This window comes from Myotis nattereri, assembly GCF_964212035.1.
Source record: "Myotis nattereri genome assembly, chromosome: 1".
NCBI lineage: Eukaryota > Metazoa > Chordata > Mammalia > Chiroptera > Vespertilionidae > Myotis > Myotis nattereri.
Window position 1 is genome coordinate 109,697,136 of NC_138075.1, and position 18,988 is coordinate 109,716,123.

An 18,988-nucleotide genomic window follows, 5' to 3' on the forward strand; every position below is an offset into this window, starting at 1 on the left:
TTATGATGTGTCTTGGTGTGGTCCTCTTTGGATTCCTTTTGTTTGGGGTTCTCTGTGCTTCCTGGACTTGAAAGTCTATTTCTTTCACCAGGTAGGGGAAGTTTTCTGTCATTATTTCTTCAAAGAGGTTTTCAATATCTTGCTCTCTCTCATCTTCTGGCACCCCTATAATTCGGATGTTGGTGTGCTTGAAGCTGTCCCAGAGCTCCTTACACTATCTTCCTATTTTTGGATTCTTTGTTTCATTTTGCTTTTCTGGTTGGGTGTTTTTTGCTTCTTCATATTTCAAATCGTTGACTTGATTTTTGCGATCTTCTGGTCTGCTGTTGGGAGTCTGTATACTGTTCTTTATTTCAGTCAGTGTATGCTTAATTTCTAGTTGGTCCTTTATCACAACATCGAGGGTCTCATTAGATTTCTTGAGGATCTCACTACATTTATCGGCAGTCTCACCAGTCTTCTTGAAGATCTCACTACATTTATCGGCGGTCTCACCAGTCTTTTCAAGGGCCTTATTAAGTTTATCAGCGGCTTCTAGACAGTTCTTTAAAGACTTTAAAAATGTGGTTTTGAACTCTATATCTAGCAGTTTGCTTTTCTCCAATTCTGTCGTTTGTGTCCTGTTTCTTTGTCTCGGCATTTTTTATGCTTCGCTGTGTCGATAGAGTGCCTTTCTGTGCTAAGTGTCCCAATTATCTGAGGTGGACACTCTTGGTGCACCCCCTTGTGGGCTTTGTGCACAGTCTTGTTGTAGTTAAGCCTTGATTGTTGTAGTTATCACTGTGAGGAATTGACCTCCAGGCCAGTTGGCTGTGAGAATCAGCTGTGTCTGCAGTGGGAGAACTTCTGTGCTGGAGACACCCTTCTGGGGCAAGACTTGCTTCGATGGGGCTTTGGTACTCACTGAGTCTGCCCCCTGAGTGTGTCTTTTATGGTTCCACGGAGCTGCAAACTGGATGGTCCCACTCTGACCTCTGGGCTTCCTGGCTCCTGGATCTCTAGGGAGGTGCTAATCTAGCCTTTGCCTGAGGCTATCTAGCAAAAGTCTCCCTGCAGGGCTTGGGTTGGGTGGGTCCCACAGGATCAACAGGGCGGGGTTAGCAATTATGGCTGCTCTCAGTCTTGCCCTCAGAGGCTCTGCTTCTCAGTGTCCCAGTAATCGCTGCAAGCCCCACAGAGAGAAAGCTGCCCTAGGGTTCTGAGCAATGCCAAACAGTCCTGCTTCTCCCGTATGAGTCTGGGTCCCTAGAGACTCGCCCGGAGCTGGAGCTCAGAGCCTGAGACTCCCTCCCGATTGAAAACAACAACCACGCCCTCAGCTGCCAGCCCACTCTGCATACACTCCGCACCTTAGTATTTTATTTCTGCACTGCGCCTCCTCTGAGTCTTGGTATGTTTTTCTCTTTCCTCCTAGTTGTAGAACTTCCACTCAGCCAGCCTTCCTGTGGTTCTGGATGATGTCCGTTCTGTCTTTTAGTTGTATTTTTGAAGTGGTTGTTTGAGGCAGCAAACTCCAGTGTTTACCTATGCCACCATCTTGGTTTCTCCCATTGATGTTTCTATCTATCGCTTCTTCTTCCTTCCTCTCTGAAATCAATAATATTAACAAAATACAGACTCCCAGTCATTTTTGAATTTCAGATAAACACTTAATACATTTTTTAGCTTAAGTATGTTGTCGTGTGAGACTCCCTCCACGTTCTGCATGGAGTAGGGTTCGGTATCTGAAAGAGGAGCCGCACAACAAATGAGAGAAAAAGACAAGAGATAATTTTGCAATATTGGGGGACCAGGCGGCAAGTCCCTAAGGACTTCCTCTGTGCTCAGGCCACTCCAATCTTTTATTGATCTGGAGTAGCCCTTAGGGTAAGGAAGTTTCAATGACACACAGATCAGCAAACAATTTCCAGGAATAGACAAAAGTATCTGATTAACTCATCAATAGATTTCCGGGAGTAGGCAGAGTAACTGATTAGTTCATCAATAGATTTCCAGGAGTATCTGATTAACAATAATCAACAAGGATCTACATAAGTATCTAAGGAATTAAGGGAACTAAGGTGGGGATGCTTCAACTGTTATTACCTAAATTAACTGGGTGGTTCCTAGATTAACTGGGTGGTGCACAGTTCTGACCTTTGCTAGGACTTCAAAGGTCACTAGCTTTTGGGGGTCTCTGTCTAAACTCAGCTAGTGAAGACAATGAATGGACTCCGGCAGCATGTCCCATGCAATATTTGGGATATCCTTATAAAAATTTATTATTTACCCAAAATTCAATTTTAATTTGGCATTCTATATTTTATCTGGCTGCCCTAGGCCTGTCTCACTGGGGTCCCCTGTGGCCACTCACAATGACCATCCCCCAACACCCACTCCCTAAAGCACAGAGAGAGCTAGGACCTTGGCAACAGAAAGAAGTGGCCTTTGTCTGCCCCACTCCAGGGTTCCCTACAGACTCCCCTCTCCCAGCCCCTGCCCCATTCCTATGCTCAGGTTTTCAACACTGACACCAGAGATCCTATGGCTGACTAGGCCCAGGGAGTTGCTTGACTGATGGCACTCCATCCTACCCCACTTGGGCATCCACAACCATTCACTGAACACTGTGGCACCAGCCTTGTCTTGGGGGAGTCGGGGGAGATGATTGTGGGGCTATGGCTTAAAAGAATGCTTGGGAGCAAATGGAGATGGACAGGAGGAAAGCAATACATGCCAATGCATTATGGGAATTCCAAGAAATTCCCTTGCATGACTGGTGTTCTGATATGGGTAAGGATCTACAGGAGTCTGAGAGACAAAGGCCAGTAATATGGAGCTTTGGATCTTATGCCAAAGCATTTATACAGTGGGGCAAAGTAGGTTTACAGTTGTTGATATGGAAAATAATACAATAATTAATAAATGGTAATACATGGATAAACTCTGTGTTTTGTGTACTCACAACTATACTAGTAAACCTACTTTTGCCCCTCCCTGTACTTTATCCTCAGCAGTGCAAGCTGAAAGGTTAACATTGGTGGTGCATGGGGAGGCTAAATAGCCATCTCAGATTGTGATTAAAGAAAACGGAATTTATTTAAGGAAAAGGGGAGGGGAGATGGGGATATCTAAAGAGAAGGGCTACACAGAGAAAAGGGGGCCTTAGAGACAAGTTGGGGGGCTAGCCCAGGACGAGCTGCCACTGCCCATTGCTCCCCTAGTTGCAAGTCTCATGGGGTCCCTTAGAGGTTGGGGATACATGCCTGTGGGGAAATGGCCTGGGTGTGCTCCTTGGAGGGACAGCTCCCACTGGGTCCTTTGTCCTGAGCATATTTATCTCTCTCTTGCAGTTCCTATAAACCTTAGAGGAGGTCTCAGGGAAGGGTCTTAATAGAATATTTATCAGCTTTCCAGGTGTGCTCTTTCAAGGTCATGGTCTCCACTGAGTAGTCGGTGCCAGGGAAGAGGGAGGGTCATTAGTCAATGTAGCTGGTCCTGAGGCAGCCACTGTGTCACTTGTCTGGTTTTGCTGTTTTTCTGGGCCTGAAACACAACTGAGGCCTAGATGTTATCTGTAGGGAGGAAAAGGTCAGGGGGTCTAAACCACATGACCAGCGATATGAAAGATCAGGGTCCAAACCGAATGACCAGTGATGTGCTAGGGGAGGATAGGTTACCCTGGGGGGTGAGGTTCTTGTTTTCCCAGTTTTGCTGCTTGCTAGGCATCCAGAGCTTTCTGCCCTGATGAGTTTCTGTACCTGGCCCATCATCCTTGCTCTGAGGGGTCTAACAATTGCGTAATGTTTATCAGGTACTTAATTACTTAAAAACCCATTTGTTGACAGTTTGGCTCAAATAAATTCACAAAAATTCTTCACAAGTTTGAATGTTTCTTATTTTAACAATTTATAATTTCTTCTTGTCATTTAAATTTCTTCTTGTTTTGTTACAATGAATTTGCAAAAAATGTTACATCTTCTGAGAGATCCATGGAAAGGACTTTGATTTATATTAAATTACTTATCTCTGAGAATAAATTTTCAAATCATCCCCTTTGAACTGTATGAAAAGCATTAGAACTCTATGGAGAATATGGATTTATAAAAGTACTGCCAAGAAGAATCAGGAGAAACAAAATTGATTATGGCACTGATTGAACTGAAAATAATTATAGTTTTTGTACTTTTTTGTTAAAAATATTGGTTATTTTTAATTTTTTTCAGACATAAGGAAACTTGTTTCTTTTCTTAAAGCAATTTGGTAAATTATACTTTCATAAGCAATATTGAGGCATTTATATTTTTTCCCTCACTTATCACTCCAGAACTTGGCAATTCTTAATGAGTGAGTCATGGAAATATGTTTCTTTGCATGAAATCAATAAGACCAGTTTCCAATTGTGGTTTTATTAACCAAGACTTAGACTGAAATTTAAGAGAGACATGCCTGGCTCTAAATGTCACCAGAAAGCCTTAAAAAGCCAATAAAAGCACCTTGGAGAAAGCCTGGTACCTTGCTTGATCACATGGCTCATGGCAGTCTTTCCAGATAAGGAATGAAGATTGCTTTCCTGAGACATGGCAAGAAAGGAACCTCAAGACATCACTGGGGCCCTAGCCAGTTTGGCTCAGTGGATAGAGCGTCGGCCTGTGGACTGAAGGGTCCCAGGTTCGATTCCGGTCAAGGGCATGTACCTTGGTTGCAGGCACATCCCCAGTAGGGGGTGTGCAGGAGGCAGCTGATCGATGTTTCTCTCTCATCGATGTTTCTAACTTTCCATCTCTCTCCCTTCCTCCCTGTAAAAAATCAATAAAATATATTAAAAAAAAAAAAAAGACATCACTGGGAACTCAACTTGAGGAATTCACCCAAGTGTACAGGTATTGCAGGCCAACCTGATGGCAGCTAGGTGGCTCAACTTCTTTGTCCTGTGGGGCTAATTAAAGCTCAATCATGAGATCCCAGCAAAGTATATATATATACTAGAGGCCCGGTGCATGAATTCATGCACAGGTGGAGTCCCTCGATTGGGGCCAATTGGGGCTGCAGGAGGTTGGCTGGCTGGGGGGAGGGGCTGCGGGAGGTTGGCTGGCCGGCCTGATCAATTGGGGCCATCAGGACTGGCCATCCAAGGGGAGGGCCCATGGGAGGTTCCAATCGGGGCCATCAGGACTGGCCAGCTGGGGGAAGGGGCCACGGGAGGTTGGCCGTGGGAGTGCACTAACCACCAGGGGGCAGCTCCTGGATTGAGTGTCTGCCCCCTGGTGGTCAGTGTGCATCATAGCAACCAGTTGTTAGGTCGTTCAGTTGGTTGGTTGCTTAGGCTTTTATATATCTAGATATTTTTTAAGCCTATATAATCAACTATTATTCTTACTGTGTTCATGCAAACAAGCAGGCCAAATTGAAACTAGATTTGATACAGTAAAAAAAATTAGTCTTTTTAAAAATGTATATTTTTATTGATTTCAGAGAGGAAGGGAGAGGGAGAAAGAGATAGAAACATCAATGATGAGAAAGAATCATCAATTGGCTGCCTCCTTCATGCCCCACACTGGGGATCGAGTCCACAACCTGGACATATACCCTAACTGGGAACGGAACCTCGACCTCCAGGTTCATAGGTCAATGACTGAACACTGAGCCATGCCAGCCAGGCTGGTCTTAATTTGTCTCTTTAATAAAAATGAGGGTGCCCTGGCTGGTTTGGCTCAGTGGATAGAATGTTGGCCTGGGGACTGAAGGGTCCAGGGTACAATTCTGGTCAAGGGCACATGTCTGGGTTCTAGGCTCGATCCCCAGTAGGGGTGTGCAGGAGGCAGCCGATCAATGGTTCTCTCTCATCATTGATGTTTCTATCTCTCTCTCCCTCTCCCTTCTTCTCTGAAATCAATAAAAATATATTTTAAAAAACAGTGGAATTATTATGACTGCACTCTTCCTTCCCCCTCTTCCGTCCTCTTGAAAAAAAAAAAATGAAAGTGATTTTAGGAGGGAGAGGAGATTGTGTTTCAATAGACTAATACACAGTTGTGAATATTAGTCTCAAAGCTTTATTTTTCACCTATGAATTGAACTAGATCCTGAATTTATCTAGTTTTCTTAAATATTTGGCTACCTCCCTCCAAACTAATGTTTCATTTTTCCTCCCGTCTTTTTATTTGGAATTATTAGAACTAATATGTTTTTCTTCCCCTTCCACCAGATCATTTGTCAAAATTCTTGTTGTTCTGGCTTTTGCCCCAATAAGACTAAAGTTTATAGCACAGTTTGTCTCCACCAGGTTACAACCCCTACTGTACTCGGAATACCGCCTCTAGGTACCATCAGCACCTGCTCCGCTGCCCAAGCCTCATCGTCCCTCTGACAGAGAGCAAGGATTTATTGGCTCTGAAGGAAAACGTTTCCCCTCCTCAGCAGGAAGCAGCTACAAAAGAGACCCTGCACCCCTTTTCTCTGAAATAATTCAGAGCTAAGATCTTTGATGGAGGGATGCGGTAGGCAGTTAGACAGACATGAGCAGAGCAAAAACAGAAGGTCACCAGGGGGGAAGGCCCCAGGAGCCTACCAAGGGACAATTGTAAGGTAGGGTGGGATGGCCTTTCCTCCCCTCGCATAACACTGGTTTGGATCCCCTGACCTTTTTTCCCTAGAGATAACATCTAGGCCTCAGGAACGGTTAAGAAAATGAACCACACCCTAAAGAAGAATATACCAAACGTTGTCGGGACACTCATCTGCATTGGGATCCCCGGATGCCAATTGCCCTGCTCAGGATTAAAGTAGCTCCCTGAAGCAGGACTGACTTGAGTCCCTATGAAATAATATATGGACCACCTTTTCAGATGGCTATAGGAGCAGGAGATATATATGTAGACCATGATGTTAAAATTAAGAATTATATGCAGCATCTTAATCAAACACTGACTGGAATGAATAATTTGGCATGTGCCAGGGATTTTCTGTCAGAGGTCTGCTACATCCCTTTGAATCAAGAGACAGAGTTCTCCTCAAAACATGGAAAACCAGATTGCCAGATGATCAACTAGAGGAATAACCAGACAGGATCCTGGAACATGCTCCTCACCACTCCAACTACTCTGAAGCCAGCAGCAGGAAAGTCCTGGATCCATCACACCAGAGTGAAGAGGGCACCAGAACCTAAGGAATACCTCAAGGTCATCTTTCTTTCTTTCTTTTTAAAAAATTATTATTATTATTATTATTATTATTATTATTATTATTTTGTTAATCCTCACCTGAGGATATTTTTCCATTGATTCTTAGGGAGAGGGTAAGAGAGAGGGAAAGACAGAGAGAAACATTTATGTGAGAGAAACATATGGATTCGTTGCCTCCTGCACGAGCCCTGACTAGGGCTCGGGCCGGGGAGGACCTTGCAACCAAGGTACATGCCCTTGACTGGAATCAAACCTGGGACCCTTTGGTCCACAGGCCGATGCTCTATCCACTGAGTTAAACTGCTAGGGCTCAAGGTCATCTTTTGAAGGCAGCATTTGTTATCATCTCGCTCTTGACCATTGTTGGTCTGGCTAAAGGAGAACTAATTTCCTTCAGAAGAGATGAAAATATTTGGGTGTATTTAGCATAAAAATGTTCTTAATATCTCTGACTTTTGCCTTTCAGGAGGAACCTATGTAGAACAGACCTTTACATCTTGCCTACTAGGAGTTGGGACACCTATTGCTAATATACAGAATTATACTCATTCTATTCATTTTGGGAAGAAAGTCACATATGGGGACCTTTATGAGTTAGGACCCACTGTCTGGGAAAAGGATGCAGGAATGTTTTCTATAAAGGTTACTGCAGTAGCTTCCTATGGTGAATATCTGGCTTTTACTGGGTGTTCTACTTATTGTCTGTCAGTATCTAATAACTACTGTGCTGGGCTGCATATCTGGCGCTTTGGCCAGATGGGTCATGCTGTGCTGTCTGTTCCTAAAACACACAGATAGGAAGGTACTGACATCAGGCCAGGCCTTGAGATATGGTCTCATGGCCCCTTCCCAGCACTCTGTACTCTCTGTTCCTAGAACACATAGATAGGAAGGTAGTCACTGTAATGACGCTGTACTGTGTCAGGAACTAAGGTTTTGTAACTTTGTGGTTTTTGCAAATAAAAACGCTGTAACTCCTGTAGCCAGCGACTGCAGTTCAGCCTTTGCTTCAGCAGGGTGCTGTAACTGTAGTCAGCTGGCCAGCTTAATAAAGGCTCTTAAATTTAAATTCTGAGTCAGTGGTCTATCTCGCTGAGTGAACCCATAATACTACAATATGAAATGTTCTGATAATTTCACCCTCCCTGATAGTAATGGACATACCAAGCTGCAGGCTGTTGGTTTCTGATATGTGGAGTAACTTGACAGGCCAGCAGAGGACATTTGGCTCAGGTGGACTAGAAAGTCCCGAATGAGAAAGTGGCCCCAGCCTCATTTCGTGGAACAGCCATCGGCCACTCTATCCAGCACAACAGGAGGCAGCCGCACTGAGGGCGAGACAGCAGGCCAACGATAACAACGGCTTACAGCCTACATCCTCAATGGCCAGCACTAATCAGTCTGAAGGACAACGAGCTCCATCTAATCAGACTAGAACACCTACATCCCCCAGCCTCTGCCCCTTGCCATTTTGGGGCATAAAATTCAACCCCAAGGACAGCGGAGGCTGAGTCCTAACCTTTCTTGTTGGCTCCATCCCCCATTCCCTCTAATAAACTTCCCTCCTGCTTGCTTGCTGCCTCTGCCTAATTCCTTGAGCGACTCCAATCTTACATAACTGTTTCTTCATATATCCCTGCCATGCAGGGGAGGGGGCGGGGAGTGCGTTGTTCCTTAGAACAACTGACTATCTTTATGCCCCAGAAATATCACAGGGTCTGAACCAAAAGAGACCTTCTCTTGGCACCAGACTGCAATGACAACCTCCACCTGTTGAGCCCTTCTGAATATATTGCCTTCACCATCTTTGTCATGCCAGTAATGGTAGGCTCCCTTCATCTAGAAGTGACCTGGCTGGCTTGTAACATGGTAAAAGTCCTGAATGCCACCTCCAGGGCCATACAGGGGATAATCAAGAGCTGAGCCAGGTCAGGGAGTCAATTCTATACAACTGGCAGCAATAGATTATTTTAGATTCACTTGTTGATAGATGTGTATTTGTTGTTCATAATTTGTATCTTTACCTTTTTCTTCTTCTTCCTCTTCTTAAAGGATACCTTTCAGCATTTCATATAATACTGGTTTGGTGGTGATGAACTCCTTTAGCTTTTTCTTATCTGTGAAGCTCTTTATCTGACCTTCAATTCTGAATGATAGCTTTGCTGGATAAAGTAATCTAGGTTGCAGGTTCTTGCTATTCATCACTTTGAATATTTCTTGCCACTCCCTTCTGGCCTGTATAGTTTCTGTTGAGAAAAAAAAAAATCCGATGAACAGAATAAACTGGTGAATATAATAGAATTAGGGGCATAGAAAGGGAGTGGACTGACTATTCTTAGGGTGGGGAAATGGGTGTGGGGGGTGCGGGAAGAGACTGGACAAAAATCGTACATCTATGGATGAGGACACTGGGGGGCAGGGGGATAAGGGCAGAGGGTGGGGTGGGAACCAGGTGGAGCGGAGCTATGGGGGAAAAAACGAGGAACAACTGTAATAATCTGAACAATAAAGATTTAATTTAAAAAACAACAACAACAAAAAATAAATGTGTCCTCCTCCCCCATTAACCCCCAACCCTCTCCCAGCCCCACTCATGCTCTCATCCCCCTGTTGTCTGTGTCCATTGGTTAGGCTTATATGCATGCATACAAGTCCTTTGGTTGATCGCTCTCCCTTACCCCCACTCTCCCCTACTTTCCCTCTGAGGTTTGACGGTCTGATAGCTGCTTCTCTGTCTCTGGATCTGTCCCTGTTCATCAGTCTATGTTGTTCTCCATATTCCAGAAATGAGTGAGATCATGTGGTATTTATCTTTCTCTGACTGGCTTACTTCACTTAGCATAATGTTCTCCAGTTCCATCCATGCTGTTACAAATGGCAAGAATTCCTTCTTTTTTACCACAGTGTAGTATTCCATTGTGTAGAAGTACCACTGTTTTTTAATCCACTCATCTGCTGATGGGGACTTAGGCTGTTTCCAAATCTTAGCTATGGTGAATTGTGCTGCTATGAACATAGGGCTACATATATCCTTTCTGATTGATGTTTCTGGCTTCTTGGGATATATTCCTAGAAGTGGGATCACTGGGTCAAATGGGAGTTCCATTTTAGTTTTTTGAGGAAACTCTACAGTGTTCTCCACAGTGCCTGCACCGGTCTGCATTCCGACTAGCAGTGCACAAGTGTTCCTTTTTCTCCACATCATCGCCAACATTTGTCGTTTGTTGATTTGTTGATAATAGCCATTCTGACAGGTGTGAGATGGTACCGCATTGTCGTTTTGATTTGCAACTCTCGTATAAGTAGTGACTTTGAGCATGTGTTCATGTCTTTCGGCCTTCTGTATGTCCTCTTTCAAAAAGTGTCTATTTAGGTCTGTTGCCCATTTTTTTAATTAGATTGTTTATCTTCCTTTGTTAAGTTGTATGAGTTCCCTGTAAATGTTGGAGATTTAACCCTTATCGGTGATAACATTGGCAAATATGTTCTCCCATGCAGTGGGCTTTCTTGTTTTGTTGATGGTTTCCTTTGCTGTGCAAACGCTTTTTATTTTGATGTAGTCTCATTTGTTTATTTTCTCTTTAGTTTCCATTGTCCTAGGAGTAGTATCAGTGAAGAAATTCCTTCTTGCGATTTCGCTGCCTGTGGATTCCTCTAGTATTTTTATGGTTTCCCGTCTTACATTTAAGTCCTTTATCCATTTTGAGTTTATTTTTGTGTATGGTGTGAGTTGGTGGTTTAGTTTCATCTTTTTGCATGTGTCTGTCCAATTTTCCCAACACAATTTATTGAAGAGACTGTCTTGACTCTATTGTAGGCTCTTGCCTACTTTGTTGAATATTAATCAGGCATAGTGGTTTGGGTTGATTTCTGAGTTCTCTATTCTATTCCATTGATCTATATGTCTGCTCTTGTGCCAGTACCAAGCTGTTTTAAGAACAGTGGCTTTGTAATACAGCTTGATATCTGGTATTGAGATTCCACCTACTTTGTTCTTCTTTCTCAGGATTGTTGCAGCTATTCGAAGTCTTTTTTTATTCCAGATGAATTTTTGGAACATTCGTGCTAGATCTGTGAAATATGCCATTGGTATTTTAATGGGGATTGCATTGAATCTATAGATTGCTTTGGGTAGTATGGACATTTTGATGATGTTGATTCTACCAATCCGTGAACAGGGTATGTTCTTCCATCTGTTTATGTCTTCCTCTATCTCTTTTTTCAGTGTCCTGTAGTTTTTCACATATAGGTCTTTTACCTCCTTAGTTAAGTTTATTCCTACGTAGCTTAATTTTTTTGGTGTGATAGTAAAAGGGATTGCTTTCTAAGTCTCTCTTTCTGTAAGTTCACTATTGGTGTAAAGAAATGCCAGCCCTAACGGGTTTGGCTCAGTGGATAGAGAGTCAGCCTGCGGACTCAAGGGTCCCAGGTTCAATTCTGGTCAGGGGCATGAACCTTGGTTGCGGACACATCCCCTGTAGGGAGTGTGCATGAGGCAGCTGTTGGATGTTTCTCTTTCATCGATGTTTCTAACTCTCTATCCCTCTCCCTTCCTCTCTGTAAAAAAATCAATAAAACATATTTAAAAAATAAAAATCGAGGGAGAAACCAAGATGGCAGCATAGGTAAACACTGGAGTTTGCTGCCTCAAACAACCACTTCAAAAATACAACTAAAAGACAGAACGGACATCATCCAGAACCACAGGAAGGCTGGCTGAGTGGAAGTTCTACAACTAGGAGGAAAGAGAAAAACATACCGAGACTCAGAGGAGGCGCAGTGCGGAAATAAAATACTAAGGTGTGGAGTGCATGCGGAGCGGGCTGGCGCCTGAGGGCGCAGTTGTCGTTTTCAATCGGGAGGGAGTCTCAGGCTCTGAGCTCCAGCTCCGGGCGAGTCTCTAGGGACCCAGACTCATACGGGAGAAGCAGGACTGTTTGGCATTGCTCAGAACCCTAGGGCAGCTTTCTCTCTGTGGGGCTTGCAGCGATTACTGGGACACTGAGAAGCAGAGCCTCTGAGGGCAAGACTGAGAGCAGCCATAATTGCTAACCCCGCCCTGTTGATCCCATGGGACCTGCCCTGCCCAAGCCCTGCAGGGAGACTTTTGCTAGATAGCCTCAGGCAAAGGCTAGATTAGCACCTCCCTAGAGATCCAGGAGCCAGGAAGCCCAGAGGTCAGAGTGGGACCATCCAGTTTGCAGCTCCGTGGAACCATAAAAGACACACTCAGGGGGCAGACTCAGTGAGCACCAAAGCCCCATCGAAGCAAGTCTAGCCCCAGAGGGGTGTCTCCAGCACAGAAGTTCTCCCACTGCAGACACAGCTGATTCTCACAGCCAACTGGCCTGGAGGTCAATTCCTCCCAGTGATAACTACAACAATCAAGGCTTAACTACAACAAGACTGTGCACAAAGCCCACAAGGGGGTGCACCAAGAGTGTCCACCTCAGATAATTGGGACACTTAGCACAGAAAGGCACTCTATCGGCACAGCGAAGCATAAAAAATGCGGAGACAAAGAAACAGGTCACAAATGACAGAATTGGAGGAAAGCAAACTGCTGGATATAGAGTTCAAAACCACACTTTTAAGGTCTTTAAAGAACTGTCTAGAAGCCGCCGATAAACTTAACAAGGCCCTCGAAAAGACTGGTGAGACCGCCGATAAATGTAGTGAGATCCTCAAGAAATCTAATGAGACCCTCGGTGTTGTGATAAAGAAATCAACTAGAAATCAAGCATACACTGACTGAAATAAATAATATTATACAGACTCCCAACAGCAGACCCGAGGATCACAAGAATCAAGTCAAAGATTTGAAATATGAAGAAGCAAAAAACACCCAACCGGAAAAGCAAAATGAAAAAAGAATCCAAAAATACGAAGATAGTGTAAGGAGCCTCTGGGACAACTTCAAGCACACCAACATCCGAATTATAGGGGTGCCAGAAGAAGAGAGAGAGCAAGATATTGAAAACCTATTTGATGAAATAATGACAGAAAACTTCCCCTACCTGGTGAAAGAAATAGACTTACAGGTCTAGGAAGCGCAGAGAACCCCAAACAAAAGGAATCCAAAGAGGACCACACCAAGACACATCATAATTAAAATGCCAAGAGCCAAAGACAAAGGGAGAATCCTAAAAGCAGCAAGAGAAAGAAAATCAGTTACCTACAAGGGAGTACCCATACAACTGTCAGCTGATTTCTCAACAGAAACTATGCAGGCCAGAAGGGAGTGGAAAGAAATATTCAAAGTGATGAATACCAAGAACCTACAACCGGGACTACTTTATCCAGCAAAGCTATCATTCAGAAGTGAAGGCCATGGAGACGGAAGATGGTGGCGATATAGGCAGACGCATCCCAGGTCGTGTCCTGGAGCAAATGGAGTGAGCAGCTGAAACTAATAACACCCACACCGAATTGGCGAAATTGCTCAGCTGGTGAGACGGTTTGCAGCAGGGAAGAGCAGAACTCCCCTGGAAAGGTAAAAAAACCAGGGATTTGGGCAGGAAAGTTTGCCAGACCTCTGAGCCCAGAGAGTCGGAGGGAGACCGCGTGGCAGACAGCCTCGTCCCTTGGGACAGGCACAGCCCCTGACGGGGGAAAGGAGAACCGCGGGATTCCTGGTGCCACCGGGGGAATTGAGAGCTGGGTTCTGTGATCACAGAGGACTGAGCCTAAAGGGGGCAGCCTGAAGAGCTGACCAGACCATGCAGTCCCGGTAAGAGAAGAAGCTTACAGAAACCAAGCCTTCCCCGTTTCCGCGGCCGGCGTTTGTTTGTTTTCACTGAATCCTGTTCATGGGACATTTTGGATACAGACACTCACCTGTGCTGAAGAGAGGGAGAGGGTGCTGAGGAGTGGAATCTGGGGAGAGACTGAGGAGATAAGGGGGGCCGGGAGAGGTGGCAGCAAATTGAGTGCTGAGACACCCCTGAGCCCATGACTGGGGCAGCCATTCTCTCTGGAGAGTGAGACTCCTCCCCCCAGCCCCCAGGCAAGGAGCACAGCCACACCCAGATTCCACCCTGTACGAGATCAGAGATCAAGGATTAAAATAACCTGATCAGTCCCTGGGAGTTAACAGGGTCTGGCCTATAGAGGGATTTTCAATCCCAGCAACAACACGGCGCCGGTAACTAACTATTACGCAGCCAGCTCTGGGCAGTGAACTTCCACAGGACAGAGAGGCCCTATAGCCTCAGAGGCCAACCCCAGAACACTGCCACCCAGAGGCTGACCCACAAACTGACTCTTTGCTAAACACAAAATAAGGCAGTCTGGGAAACAAATACGGCCTGCTTTAAAATAAGGACTGTGGTTTACAACACAGAGGGACAGTGTATCGCAGGGAAACTCAACACTCTCCTGAATACCTGGCAGGTCTAAGGCGAGCCACACTGAAGAATAGAAGAACCGAAGGACCTTCACTACTGCAATTTTTTTTTTCTTCTTTCACCTTTTAACTAAGAAACCAATTTTTTTCTTTTCTTTTTTTTTCTTCTTTTTTTTCTTTTTTTTCCTTCTTTTTCCATCACCTGATTTTACCCTTTTAATTACTACCTTCTTATTTTTAACCAGTATTATTACTTCTACCATTTTACCATTTTTTAAAGTGCCATTTTATTTTCTCTTTATTTTATTTTGGGATTAGTGTTCTCCATTCTATTTTCATCGTTATATTATTGGTTGTTTCTAGTTTGCATTCATCTCCAGGGAGCTGTAACTGGAATTTGTTGGGATTAGTGGCTCTTCTATAGGAGTATTCTCCTCATATGAAAAGTCTCTTCCCCTCTTCCACTTCATTCGCTCTTTTCTTTTCTTTTCTTTTCTCGCTTTTATTTTCCCCCCTCCTTTTTCCCAATTTCATTTTTGCACTCCTTTTTTTGGTCCCTAGTTTTCTTTTCTTTTTTCTCTTTTATCTTTTTCTCTTCCTTCTTCCTTATCCCCTAATTCTCTTAATTCGGGTGGTCACGTTTATTTGGGGTTATTAATATCGTGAATATATTTGTGTATAGTGCCTGGTACGTGGTGCCTTGTTGTGTTGTATTTTGTGCCTTTAAATCAACGCAGCAGATCCAAGCAACAGCAACCTCCTGAGCACCACACCCTCTGCTGAGGAACAGCAGCTGTACGTGAAACCTCACCCCACCAGCCAGAAGAGCCACCACAGCTGTGAACAGCACCCACCAGAGGAGCTGCTGCCAACTGAAGAGCAGCTGCTACCGCAACCGCCCGAAGAGCAACCACAGACCAAGGAGTCACTGCCACCAAGGGAGCAACCACTGAACAACTCAACGTCTAGATATGTCAGTGAGATCAAACATGGGTAGACAAAGAAACCCCCAAAGGAAAGAGAAGGAGGACTCTCCAGAAAAGCAGCTAAGTAATACAGAGGCATGCAACATGACAGAAAAAGAATTCAGAATAAGGGTCCTAGAGTGCATAAACCGGATGGAGGAAAAAATCGACAACCTCTGCAAGAAGCAAGAAGAAACAGATGAAAAAATCGATAACATATGGAAGAAGCTAGAAGAAACAGATGAAAAAATCAACAACTTAAGTAAGACCCAAGAAGAAATGAAGAGTGATATAGCTGCAATGAAAAACTCCATTGAAAGTATCAACAGTAGACTAGGAGAAGCGGAGGACCGAATTAGTGAATTAGAAGACAAGGAAGCAAAACACACCCAAAATGTACTGCAATTGGAGAAAAAAATTAAAAGACAGGAGGAGAGCCTAAGGGAGCTTTGGGACAACATGAAACGAAACAACATACGAATAATAGGGGTACCAGAACAACAGAAGGATGAACAAGGATTAGAAAACCTGTTAGAAGAAATAATATCAGAAAACTTCCCTGAGGTGGGGAAGAAAAAAGTCACACAATCCCAGAGAGTCCCAAACAAGGTGAACCCGAAAAGACCCACACCAAGACACATCATAATTACCATGGCAAATGTTCAGGACAAAGAGAGAATCTTACAGGCTGCAAGAGAGAGACGGTAAGTTACATACAAGGGATCTCCCATTAGATTGTCAAATGATTTCTCAACAGAAACACATCAGGCCAGAAAAGAATGGACAGAAATTTACAAACTGATGCAAAGCAAAGGACTGAATCCAAGAATACTCTATCCAGCAAGGCTATCATTCAAACTTGAAGGGGAAATAAGAAGCTTCACAGACAAAAAAAGGCTAAGGGAGTTTATCACCACCAAGCCAGCAATGCAAGGAATGCTAAAGGGACTGGTGTAAAAAGAAGAAATAAAAAGCTCAGAAAGAAAACAGCCACACAAAAAAAGAAATGGCTACAAACAAGTACCTTTCAATAACTTTAAACGTAAACGGACTAAATGCTCCAACCAAAAGACATCAAGTGGCTGAATGGATAAAAAAACATGACCCATACATCTGCTGTCTACAAGAAACCCACCTCATTAGAAGGGACTCACACAGACTGAAAGTGAAAGGATGGAAAAATATCTTTCAGGCAAATGGAAAGGAAAAGAAAGCTGGGGTAGCAATACTTATATCGGACAAAATAGACCTCAAAGTGAAGGCCATAACAAGAGATAAGGAAGGCCACTTCATAATACTAAAGGGATCAATACAACAAGAAGATATAACCCTGGTAAACATATATGCACCCAATGCAGGAGCACCCAAATTCATAAAAAAACTCCTGGAAGATATCAAAGGAGAGATCGACAACAATACAGTCATAGTAGGGGACTTTAATACACCACTGACATCACTGGATAAGTCCTCTAGACAAACAATCAGCAAATATACAGCAATCCTAAATGACTCACTAGATCAGATGGACTTAATAGACATCTTCAGAACACTTCACCCCAATGCCACGGAATATACATTCTACTCAAGTGCTCATAACACATATTCAAAAATAGACCATATATTGGGTCACAAGCAAAGTCTCCCCAAATTCAAGAAGATTGAAATCATAAAAAGCGTCTTTGCAGACCACGATGGCATAATATTAGAAATAAACTACAATAAAAACAACCCAAAATACTCAAACACCTGGAAGCTGAATAGCATGCTATTAAATATTGATTGGGTTACCAATGAAATCAAAGAAGAAATTCAAAACATCCTGGAAACTAATGACAATGAAAACACAACAATCCAAAACCTATGGGACACAATGAAAGCAGTCCTGAGAGGGAAGTTTATAGTTCTACAGGCCTATCTCAAAAAACAATAAAAAATGGTAGTAAATCATCTAACTCTACAACTCAAAGAATTAGAAAGAGAGCAACAAGAAAAGCCCAGAGTGAGCAGAAGGAATGAGATAATAAAGATTAGAGCAGAAATAAACGACATAGAGACCAAAAAAACAATACAGAAAATCAATGAAACCAAGAGCTGGTTCTTTGAAAGGATAAACAAGATTGACAAACCTCTAGCCAGACTCACCAAGAAGCAAAGAGAGAGGACCCAAATAAACAAAATCAGAAACGATAGAGGCGAAATAACAACAGACCCCACAGAAATACAAATGATTGTTAAAAAATACTATGGACAGCTCTACTCCAACAAACTAGACAACATGGAGGAAATGGACAAATTCCTAGAAAAATACAACATTCCAAAACTCAATCAGGAAGAATCTAAAAATCTCAACAGGCCAATAACTATGGAAGAAATTGAAGCAGTCATCAAAAAGCTTCCATCAAACAAAAGCCCAGGGCCAGACGGCTTCACAGGGGAGTTTTACCAAACATTCAAGGAAGAACTAAAACCTATCCTCCTCAGACTACTACAAAAAATTCAAGAGGAAGGAACACTTCCAAGCTCATTCTATGAAGCCAGCATCACCCTAATACCAAAACCAGGTAAAGACAACACAATGAAAGAGAATTACAGGCCAATATCCCTCATGAACATAGATGCCAAAATCCTCAGCAAAATCTTAGCAAATCGGATCCAGCAGTACATCAGAAAGATCATATACCATGACCAAGTAGGATTTATCCCAGGGATGCAAGGATGGTACAATATCCGCAAATCAATAAACGTGATACATCACATAAACAAATTGAAAGAAAAAAACCACATGGTCATATCAATTGATGCAGAAAAAGCATTTGACAAAATTCAACACCCATTTTTGATAAAAACTCTCAGCAAGGTGGGAGTAGAAGGATCATACCTCAACATAATAAAAGCCATATATGACAGGCCCCCAGCCAACATCATACTCAATGGACAAAAACTAAGACCATTTCCCCTAAGAACAGGAACAAGACAGGGATGCCCCCTCTCACCACTCCTGTTCAACATAGTACTGGAAGTGTTAGCCATTACAATTCGGCAAGAAGAAGAAATAAAAGGCATCCAAATTGGAAAAGAGGAAGTAAAACTCCTTATTTGCAGACTACATGATATATTTTTTTAATTTTTTTAATTTATTGCTTAAAGTATTACAAAGGGTATTACATATGTGTCCATTTTATCCCCCCGCCCTAGACAGTCCCCTAGCCTTCCCTATCCCCCAATGTCTTATGTCCACTGGTTATGCTTATATGCATGCATACAAGCAGACGACATGATATTATACATACAAAACCCTAGAGACTCCATCAAAAAGCTACTAGACTTAATACATGAATTTGGCAATGTAGCAGGATACAAAATTAACCCCAAGAAATCTGAGGCATTTCTATACACCAATAGTGAACTTTCAGAAAGAGAGATTATAAAAACAATCCCGTTTACCATCGCACCAAAAAATTAAGCTACCTAGGAATAAACTCAACTAAAGAGGTAAAAGACCTCTACTCAGAAAA

The 18,988-nt window shown here is 43.2% G+C and overlaps 1 protein-coding gene across 1 annotated transcript in view; it reads right to left on the minus strand.

The window, feature by feature from the left end:
• Nucleotides 1-257: 257 nt before the first annotated feature.
• Nucleotides 258-18,988, minus strand: part of PPCDC (phosphopantothenoylcysteine decarboxylase) — a 77,771-nt gene continuing 59,040 nt past the window's right edge. Inside the window, exons 5-6 of the transcript XR_013995596.1 lie at nucleotides 9,188-9,409; nucleotides 258-1,587 (exon numbers count right to left, since the gene is read on the minus strand). The gene's annotated coding sequence lies outside the window, so the exon portion shown is untranslated. The remainder of the gene's footprint in view (nucleotides 1,588-9,187; nucleotides 9,410-18,988) is intronic.